The sequence below is a fragment of the Orcinus orca genome, chromosome 1, assembly GCF_937001465.1.
Source record: "Orcinus orca chromosome 1, mOrcOrc1.1, whole genome shotgun sequence".
Taxonomy (NCBI): Eukaryota; Metazoa; Chordata; class Mammalia; order Artiodactyla; family Delphinidae; genus Orcinus; species Orcinus orca.
The window spans coordinates 158,640,354-158,651,537 of record NC_064559.1 but is presented as its reverse complement, the minus strand read 5'-3'; the positions used below and the strand labels follow the sequence as shown (position 1 = coordinate 158,651,537).

The 11,184-nt window shown below is 34.8% G+C and overlaps 1 pseudogene; it reads right to left on the bottom strand.

The window, feature by feature from the left end:
- Window positions 1-754: 754 nt before the first annotated feature.
- Window positions 755-1,443, bottom strand: LOC101272215 (60S ribosomal protein L10a-like; annotated as a pseudogene).
- Window positions 1,444-11,184: the final 9,741 nt, after the last annotated feature.

Sequence of the window (11,184 nt, the reverse complement as noted above, 5' to 3'; positions counted from 1 at the left end):
CTTCAGGACCAGTCAGATTGCCATGGTAATTGCTCAGTGACCACAGTTGTTGCAACTTTGACACAGGAGTGACCACGGTTCTAGGTCAGCTTTCACTTCACTGAGAAATGAAGACACATTAACAAAAGTGAGACCACACACACACACACACACACACACACACACAGAATCAGAAACACAATATCTGTTACAGAGAGGAAATAGAAAGAATGGCATCCATTTCAAGATCTCATAAAAACTCAGATTAAAAACATTATTATTTTTTTCTTCCATCATTCCTCTCTTTTAAGAACATGGAAAAGGTCACTTCCACACAGCATTTTAATCAGATATGCCTTTCTTTTCAATGAATTATATTCCTAAGTGGAAATAAACCAGATAGCCTGTTAATAACCTATGCAATGTTTTTCAAAGTGCATATTTTGTGGAAAATAAATATTTTAGAACAAGACTGAGAGATTAATTTTTTCTCAATAAAATGAATTTCAAATTATCTAGTTTTATGTCAGCTTAATGTAAATATTTTAATAAAGTATAAACACGTTTATAATATAAGCCACCTTATGATGAATTGAAATGCATCTGTAAAATGAAAAAAATACACATACCAAATGAATCAGGCATCAAATATCAATAAAGACTCTTCCCTGACCACCCACATGCTAAGTAGAGTAGGATAAAAATGAGGTGAGACACTCAAGGATATATAATACAAAATCATATATATTCAAGCAATAAGTTTTGTATGTTCACGTTTTAATGGTGGGAGTATGGTTTATTAAGCTGTGCCTTAGTACAGGCGCTGGGGCTTGCCCATGGTACTCTTAATGTACAAAGTCCCGCCATTCTGCCAATTTTTCTTGAGCAATGACACCAGGAAGTTGACAGCTAAGTGGATGTTGTACACAAGCTCATCATCTGTCATCTTCACGTGGCCAACAGCCACTGCCAGACACAGCACTTCTTCATCTGGAACTTGATCGTGTACTTCACTTCATCAACTTTGGCCACCATGTTCTCATTGTGGGTCAGCAAGGAAGGGAACTTGCCAGCCTTATTCAGATCTGGGCCCAGATTCATGGGATCTGCTTGATCAGAAATTCTGAAGCCAAAAAGGCATCATACTTCTTGGCCAGCTTCTTGACCAGTTTCTTATTCTTGTTGAGTTTCTTCAGAGCCTCTATGTCCATGTGGTGGATATCCACAGCCTTGGCCTCATCACAATGCTGCTGGTCCCCCAGAACCCATATGGAGAACTTGGGGAGGGGAGTGGACTTAAGCCTGACAGTGCCCGAGAAGTGTTTGTCCTTCTGAGGGTCATAGCTCTTCAGGCTGATCTGAAGCTCCACCGTCTCCAAAAACATCTGGCGCTTGCGCTGGTTACTGTGCAGGACTTCCCGTGCTGCCTCCATAGAGGGTGTCTCGGGAGACTTTGCAGTTCATAGTGCCTCGTGCCACAATAACCGGAAAAGAGGGAGGGAGCAAACTTTTTTTTTTTTTTTTTGCAGTATGCGGGCCTCTCACTGCTGTGGCCTCTCCCGTTGCGGAGCACAGGCTCCAGACGCGCAGGCTCAGCGGCCATGGCTCATGGGCCCAGCCGCTCCACTGCATGTGGGATCTTCCCGGACTGGGGCATGAACCCGTGTCCCCTGCATCGGCAGGCGGACTCTCAACCACTGCGCCACCAGGGAAGCCCGGGAGCAAACTTTTAAATGAAGCAACATTACATCCTAAGAGGAAGCCAAAATATTAATTTTTAAATTCATTTGAGTAATTTTCCTTATGTGGATTTGCATTCTTATCTAGGGCTTCTCAATCAGTATTAATTAAAAATTGTAATAACTAACATTTATTGAGCACTTACATATCAGGCACTAACCTTAGCACTTTATATATATTATCTCATTTAATTCTAAAAATGCTCTTAAGTAAATAAATTACTTTCCCCACATTAATGGTGAGGAAACTGAGACTTCTGATAATACAATGATCTAAGATATCCAAAATTAACCATCCAGTACAAAGACATAGAAATGCTAGAAAAAATAAAATAAACATTATTTTTAAAGTATGACTGAGAAGGAAGGAAGGGAGGGAGGAAAAACTCCATCCATCCTAGGTGCCCAAAATGAAGAGGTAAGGTAGGGTGGAGCTTTAATTGCCTTGGAGAAAACTTGGTCCCAGTAACCTAAAAAGAAATGAGGATTTGGGTGTGCATGAGGAGCTAAGAATCCTTAGATAAAGCCAAGACCCTCAAATGGCAGCTCTTTCTGGTAAGAGATGAACTAGAAAGGAAATATGTTTACCAGGACAAGGTGAGAAAGGAGCTTGTCTATCTCTTTTCAGCTTTAAGTTGGAGGAAAAACCCTTCCCCCTAAATTCAAAATTTCAGGCCTGTGCCTCTCATAAACTTGGGGATAAAATGAATATAATATACATGATTTAGGAAGCCTCAAATTGAGAAGTTAACACAATGACTGAGCTATGATTGGTGATCTCTCTGAAGCAACTGTAGAAGCAAAAGCAAAAAAAGCCTCAATAAAGGTAATCTCACAACAAAATATGTGAGAAAACAATCCACATTGAGCAAGAGTCCACATCCAAGAACTTGAAATAAAACAACATTATGAAAGAGAATATGGAAAAAGGAATAAAGCCATCAAAAAGAAGGTACTATGAAAAAGAATAAATTGATTAAGGAGGAAAATAAAACTATACAACTTTTTTGTTAAATGTTAGTACTTTCAGAAATAAAAAATTAAACTCTTTAAAGTGAAAACTCAAGAAAAGGGTTGAATGAAAGATTAAACCAGTTGAATAAAAGAATTAATGAACTGGAAGACAGATCTGAGGAATGAAGCACAAAAAGCTAAAAACTGGGAAAATGTAAAGAGACATGGAATATAAAATAAAAAACTCCAACATATCTCTGATGAGAGTTCCATAAGAAGGGAGAGGGTAGAATAGGAGAAAGGCAATATTCAAGAGATTATGGCTACTGAAATAGTGCAACCACTTTGGAAAACAGTTTGGCAATTCTTCAGAAAGTTAAACATAGTTACCATGTGTCTGCACAAAAACTTGTACATGGATATCCATAGCAGTATTATTCACTATAGCCAAAAAGTGGAAACAACTCAAATGCCATCAACTGATGAATGAACAAAATGTGTTATATCCATACATGGGAATATTATTTTTCCACAAAAAGGAATGAAGTTCTGATACATGTTATAACATGGATGAACATTTAAAACATTATACAAAATGAAAGAAGCCAGACACAAAATGCCACATACTATATGATTACAATTATAAGGAATGTCTAGAATAGGCACATAGACAAGTCCACAGGGACAAAAAGTAAATTACCAGATGCCAGGGCTGGAGAGAGAAAGGAATGGAGAGTGATTGCTAATGGATATGGGGTTTCACTTCCAGGCAATAAAAATGTTCTGGAATTAGAAAGTGATGATGGTTGCACAACTTTGTGAACATACTAAAAATCACTGAATTGTATATACATTTTAAAAGGGTGAATTTTATGGTATGTGAATTATATCTCAATTCTTTAATAACTTTAAAAATACAGTAGACAAGATTTTTTCAGAATTGATGCACTCAAGACACAATGAGTCTCAAACAGGATAAGTGAAATTAAAGACACAATTAGCAGAGTGTAAGAAACCACAGAACACCAAAGATAAACAGAAATATCTTCAGAATAGCCAGAAAGAAACATAAGTTATTCACAAAGGAAAAATAACTAAGCTGAAAACAGACTTCTCAGCAGCATAAAGAGAAGCCAGAAGAAATTGAATAATATATTCAAAAGATCAAGGAAAAGTATCTGTGAATGCAGAATTCTATAATCAGCTAAATTATGATTTTTAAATGAGAACATAGTAGAGATATTATCATTAGACAAAGACTTTGACAATATATTTCAAATAAATCCTCATTTAAAGAATTATTTAATACATATTACAAAAAAGAAGAAAAATCAAACCCAAAACTTTAAGAGAAATTCAAAAAAACAATGAGGGACAAAGAAACTGGTAAATATGTGGGTAACAGTGAAGAGGAATTGATGATACAAAACAAAAATAATACTGCTAATTTACAATCAAAGCGGAACAAAAAGTACATCACAATCACATGTGCAATGGAAGAGAATGACTAAAAGTGTTCTATGGTCCCTTTATTATTTGAAAGGGAGTTAGACATATTGATTAATATTGACATTATTAAGCCAAATATGCATGTTTAAAGTATACATGTGTGTCAAAATGAGGAAAAATCAATCAACCAAAACCAACCCAGAACTAATATAGATGTTAGAATTATTAGATAAGAACATTAAAAGAGTTATTATAACTGCATTTCATATATTCAAAAGGCTAGAGAAAATGTTAAACATGTTAAGTAGAGACATTAAAGGTACTAAAAAAAAACAAATCAAACTTCTAGAGATTAAAAACTGCAATATCTGAAATGAAAATTGTATTGGATGAGATTAACATCAGATTAGGCATTGCTGAAGAAATCACCAGTGAACTTGAAGACACAGCAATAGAAATTATCCAACAGTAAACACAGAAAAAATACTTGAAAGAAAGAGAGAGAGTGAGAGAGAGGGAAGGAAGGAAAGAAGGAAGGAAATAATATCAATAAGTTGTGTAACAACTTCAAGTGACCTAGTATATTTGTAACTGGAATCTCTAAAAAAGGGAGCGATAGAAAAAATATTTGAGGAAATACTGGCTAAAAAATTTCCAGATTTGATGAAAACTATAAACCCACAAATCCAAGAACTTCAACAAACCCTAAGCATATAAATATAAAGTACACCGAGGCAGATTATAATAAATTACTCAAAATCAGTGATAAAGAGAAAATCTTAAAAGCAGCTAGAGAAAAAAGTCACATTACTCAGAGGATGAGGATAAAATAACTGCAGATTTACTCATCAGAGCAAATGTAATCAAGAAGCCAGCAGAAAAACATCTATAAAGTACTGAAAGAAAAAACTATCGAACTACTATCCTATAAACAGGGAAAATATCTTTCAGAAATGAAGGTGAACATTCATAATAGCCAAAAGGTGGAAACAATCCAAATGTCCACCAATGGATGAATAAATAAACAAGGTATAGTGTATCCATACAATGGAATATTACTCTGCCATAAAAAGAAATAATGTACTGATACATACTGCATTATAGATGAACCCTGAAAATATTATGCTAAGTGAAAAAAGCCAGTTACAAAAGACTACATGCTACATGATCCCATTCATATTAAAGTCTAGAATAAGGAAATCTATAGAGACAGAAAAGTGTTGTGGTTACTTAGGGCTTGGGGAGGGGGGAAACAGAGGGCTGGGGAGTGACAGCTAAGGAATACCAGTTTTGGTGAGTCCCTGGTGGTCTAGTGGTTAGGCTTCTGGGCTTTCACTGCCATGGCCCAGGTTCAGTCCCTGGTCAGGGAACTGAGATTCCACAAGCTGTGCAGTGCAGCCAAAAAAGGAAAAAAAAAAAAGAATATCAGGGCTCTTCAGGTGATGAAAATATTCTAAAATTGACTGTGGTAATAGTTGCACATAATTGTGAAGATACTAAAAACTGTTGAACCGTACACTTTTTTTTTTTAAGATTTAATTTTATTTATTTTTGGCTGCATTGGGTCTTCATTGCTGTGCACAGGTTTTTCTCTAGTTGCAGTGAGCAGGGGCTATTCTTCATTGTGGTGCATGGGCTTCTCATTGCAGTGGCTTCTCTTGTTGCAGAGCACAGGCTCTAGGTGCATGGGCTTCAGTAGTTGCAGCACGTGGGCTCAGTAGTTGTGGCTTGCGGGCTCTAGAGCACAGGCTCAGTAGTTGTGGCACACAGGCTTAGTTGCTCCACAGCGTGTGGGGTCTTCCCAGACCAGGGATCGAACCCATGTCCCCTGCATTGGCAGGCAGATTCTTAACCACTGTGCTACCAGGGAAGTCCTGAATTTACACTTTAAATGCATGAATTATGTATGTGAATTATACCTCAAAAAAGCTGCTTTTTAAAAATGAAGGTGAAATAAGGACTATTTCAAACATAGAAAATCTGAAAGAATTCATCACGAGCAGATTTGCACCACAAGAAATGTTAAAGAAATGTCCTTTAGGGAAAAGGAAAATCATACTAGATAGAAATATGGACCTACTCAACAGATAAATAAAGAGCATCAGAAATGATAACTATGTGAGTAAATATACGTTTTTTTTCTTATTTAAATCCCATTAAAATATAAATAAAAATAGTAACAATGTGGTATGGGGTGTATAACATGTAAAAGTGAAATGTATGACATCAGCACAAAGGCTGGGAGGGGAGCAATGGAAATATACTAATATACAAATATAAGGTGCTTATACTAAATATGAGTGTAACTTGAAATAAACTGTTATAAATTAAAGATGAACACTATACCTTCTAAATCAAACACTAAAATAAAGAGGAAATTATAACTAATAAGATAATTCTAAAAATTTAACCATAAAAACACCAATCCAAAAGAAGGCAGCAAAGGGGGAAAAGGAGAACAAAGAAAGATCAAACAAGTAGCAAGCTGGTAGATTTAAACCTAATCATTATAAATAATCACATTAAATGTAAATGGTATAAAAACTCCCAGTTAAAAGGTGTAGGTTACCAAATTGGGTAAAAAAGCAAACCCAACTATATGCTGCCTACAAAAAACCCACTTTGAATATAAAGATATAAATAGGTTAAAAGTACAAGAATAGGAAAAGTTATTCTATCCTAATAGTAGTGAAAAGCTGGAGGGGCTGGGACTTCCCTGGCTGTCCAGTGGCTAAGACTCCACGCTTCCACTGCAGGAGGCATGGGTTCAATCTCTGGTTGGGGAACTAAGATCCTGCATGCCATGTGTCATGGCCATTAAAAAAAAAAAAAAAAAAGCTGGAGGGCCTATATTAATATCAAAATAGATTTCAGAACAAAACTATTACCAGGGGTAAAGAAAATTATCTCATAAAGATAAAGGGGTCAATTCATTAAGAAGTTAGAAATCCTAAGTTTATGAACCTAATAACTAAGCATCAGAATATATGAAGAAAAATCTGATTGAATGGCAAGAAGTAAATAAGTCTACAATCTTTATCAGAGATTTCAATATCCTTCTATCAAACTTGATAGAATAACTAGAAAGAAAATCAGCAAATATACAGAAGACTCGAAAAACACTATCAACCTATCTGATCTAATTAACATTTATAGAACGCTCCATCCAACAACAGCAGAATACACATTGTTTTCAAGTGTACATAGAACATTTACTATGATAGAGACCATATTCTCAGCAATAAATGTCTTCATATATTTAAAAATATTCAAGTCATACAAAGTAACCACAATGGAATTAAATTAGAAATCAGTAACAAAAGGACATGTAGAAAATCTGCAACCACTGGGAGACTAAACTTCTAAATAACCCATGGGTCAAAGAAGACATCAAAAAAGAAATTAGAAAGTGTTTTCAACTATATAAAATTGAAAATACAGCATATCAAAATCTGTGGGATGCTGCTAAATCATACTCAAAGGAAAATTTATAGCATTAAAACATCTATATTAAAAAAGAAGAAAGATTTCAAACCAATGACTTTAGCTAGGAAAAAAAAAGAGCAAATTAAACCAAAAATAAGCCAAAAAGGAAGTAATAAGGATCTAAACAAATAAAAAACAATACAGAAAATCAATGAAACTAAAAGATGGTTCTTGGAGAAAATCAGTAAAATTGATAAACCTCTAGCCAGATTGATCAGGAAAATTTAAGATTATAAAGTGAATGAATTAGAAGGGTGCATACCAACCCAGATAAACCTCACAAATGTAATGCATAATGTAGAGGGGAAAAGAGCAATTTGCAAAAGAATACATACAGTATGATTCTGCTTAAGTTCATAAACATGTAAAATGCATGTGTGTTCGTGGGTGTTGTGTGTGTAATATACACAATAAAAGTATTTTTAAAAGAGCAATGTAAATACAGTTTTAAAAACTCAGGATTGTAATTATCTCTGGCAAAGATTGTAGGAGATAGTTCATTGAATGCTTCAATTGAGTTGTTGACATTCTTTTTTTTTTTAAACCTGTGTGTTGGTTATACAGTTGTTCATTTTATTGTTTTTTATGATGTATATGTACATTACATATATTCTTTTGTATATATAAAATATTTCACAATAAAAATTTCAATAAAATGTATAGGTAACCAGTAAAGGAGAACTGAATATATAACTTCCAAAGCAACAGCAAGGAAAGAAAAAGAATACAGAAAACTTAAGCAAAGCAATAGAGACCAGAAAAAGATTGAGGCAAGGAGAAGGAACAAAGAAAAGCTTAGGTAACTATAAAGCAGGAAATGAGATGCTGACAATAAATATCAAAAACTGCAATTAATATAAATCAACTAAATTTGCCAGTAAAAAAACAGAAATTCATATTGAATTAATAAAACAGAACTTTACATGTATATTTATAAGAGAAACACCTAAAACATAAGAAAATATCACAGAAAGGTTTAAAGTAAAGGAGTGGAAAAGTTATTCCACTCCAATTCTTACCAAAAGAAAGTTGATATAGATTATTAATATCAGTTAAGATAGACTTTAAAGCAAATATGCATAGGCACAAAAGAGAATCTCTACGTAACAACAAAAAGATAAATTCACCAGGTAGCTCTAACAATTCTGAATTTATACGCACCTAAAAACATGGCCTTAAAATACAGAAAGTAAAAATGCAGAGAAGTACTGCCAACCCTACCATTATGATATTAAATTCTAACTCACTTCTCCCAGCAATGATACAGATGTGTGTAGCTATAGACATTCTGAACAACACAATTTATGTGCTTGAGCTAATGACAGAACTCTGAATTCAATTGTTATAGAAAACACTTTCTTTTCAAGCACATATGGAACATTTAAAAATAAATAAATACCAGATACTGGACTACAAAGCAAATTCTAATAAATACCCAAGAATCTGATGCTACTGAGATGAAGAAACTGAAATTTCATAGAGTTTAAGTAATTTTCTCCAGAACATACACTTAGTTAGGTAGTGCATGGTTGACTCCATGGTCTCTAACAATAACCACTATATTATACCATCTCTATTAAATGTTTAACTAAAAATTTAAAAATTTTATGCCCCATAATATAGTACATTTATTTTTTCTACATTATCTCCGACATACTTGTCTCTGTGTAGGCATTCCTAATAACAGAAGCATTCTATTTTACTAGGAAGCTGTAATTTGAAATATGGGTAATTTTAATGGATTGTGTAAGCATGCTAGACAGAAAAAACCACACCAACAAACAAGTCAGAGAAGTAGAATTATGGGAAGGTAGATAGGGGCCATATTGATAACAGTTTATTCACTGGTAGAGTTTAAAAGGTTATTAGGGAAGTGTCATGTTTTAGAAAAAAAAATGATTCATATAAGAAATAAAGATCCTTTCAAAATACTACTTGTAAACTACATCATTATATTTAAATTGACTTTCATTTGTTTTTGAGATATTTATCTCAAGAACTAGCATGGCAGTGTAGAGATAAATACATATATATATATGTAAACATTGGTCAAAGTATTTCTTTTTGTTGGCTCTTAGATTTGGCCTCAGAATCTTTCTCAACATAATTCTCCTACCAGCTGTGATCAACTGATGAAACTTTTTGCAGGGCCTGGTACTGTAACAGAGAGCAAGATTAGGAATTAATGTCCAGCACCAGCTCTATCACCTACTTAGCTGTGTGATCATAAACAAGGTACTTGGTACCCCTAAGCCTCGGTTATAAAATGGGACCGATGATATTTCCCTTACAGGATTATATAAAATAATGTAATCAGTACCTAGCCCAAATAGTCATTTAATAAATGTTAGTCTCTCTTTTTTCTATATTGCTATTGAAGCTAGTACACAGTACGGGCCCAGCATATTCATAATATTATCTTCCATAACTATAAATAAATCCCAATTTAAAGAACTCATGGAGGGACTTCCCTGGTGGCACAGTGGTTAAGACTCCGCACTCCCAATGCAGGGGCCCGGGTTCAATCCCTGGTCTGGGAACTAGATCCCACATGCATGCCACAAGTAAGAGTTCACATGCCACAACTAAGGAGCCGGCGGGCCACAACTAAGAAGCCTGCCTGCCACAACTAAGACACAATGCAACCAAATAGATAAATTAAATAAATAAATAAAATAAAGAATTCATGGCATGCAGATGTCTTAGGAGCATAGCATAACAATTATACATCTTCTTCAAGTCTCCGTTCAAATGTCACTTTAAGGCCTACCATGACAACCCTGTATAAAGTTGTACCAGTGCCCTACCCCTAGCACTCCTAATTCCTTTACCCTGTTCCTCTTCTCCTTAACACTTATTTCTTTCTAAGGTAATATATCAATGGTGTTATCTTTTATTGTCTTGATAGAAAGTTAAGCTCCACTAGAACAAGCATCCGTATCTGCTTCACTGATGTACATGTACACATGTAGAACAGTGCCTGCCCTATGACAAGTGCTCTTTAAAGATTTTTTGAATTATTACTCTCAAAGCATAATACACATTTAGGATGAAGTTTACCATTAACAATAGTGAATGTAAATCCATATTTCAAAAACTCTTTCTTGATAAAAAGTTCTTTGGCCAATTTATTGTCAGCTCCAATTAGACTACCAATGTATTGCTTTTATTTTGCAATGTGTTGGAGCAGAGCTCTAATTAGATCATAATTATTTTTATCTTGTAAAGTGGCTGAGAAAGACCACTACTAGGAGGGGAGAAAAGTCGGTACTACAATTTTATCATTAGCAATATCTTCAAAGTTTCTTTTCAGGAATCTTTTCATGCTTAAATTATATGTACAATTTGTCAGGTTTTGTTTTTTTTTTAAGATGTTGGGGGTAGGAGTTTATTAATTAATGTATTTATTTTGCTGTGTTGGGTCTTCGTTTCTGTGCGAGGGCTTTCTCTAGTTGTGGCAAGCGGGGGCCACTCTTCATCGCGATGCGCGGGCCTCTCACTATCGCGGCCTCTCTTGTTGCGGAGCACAGGCTCCAGACACGTAGGCTCAGTAGTTGTGGCTCATGGGCCTAGTTGC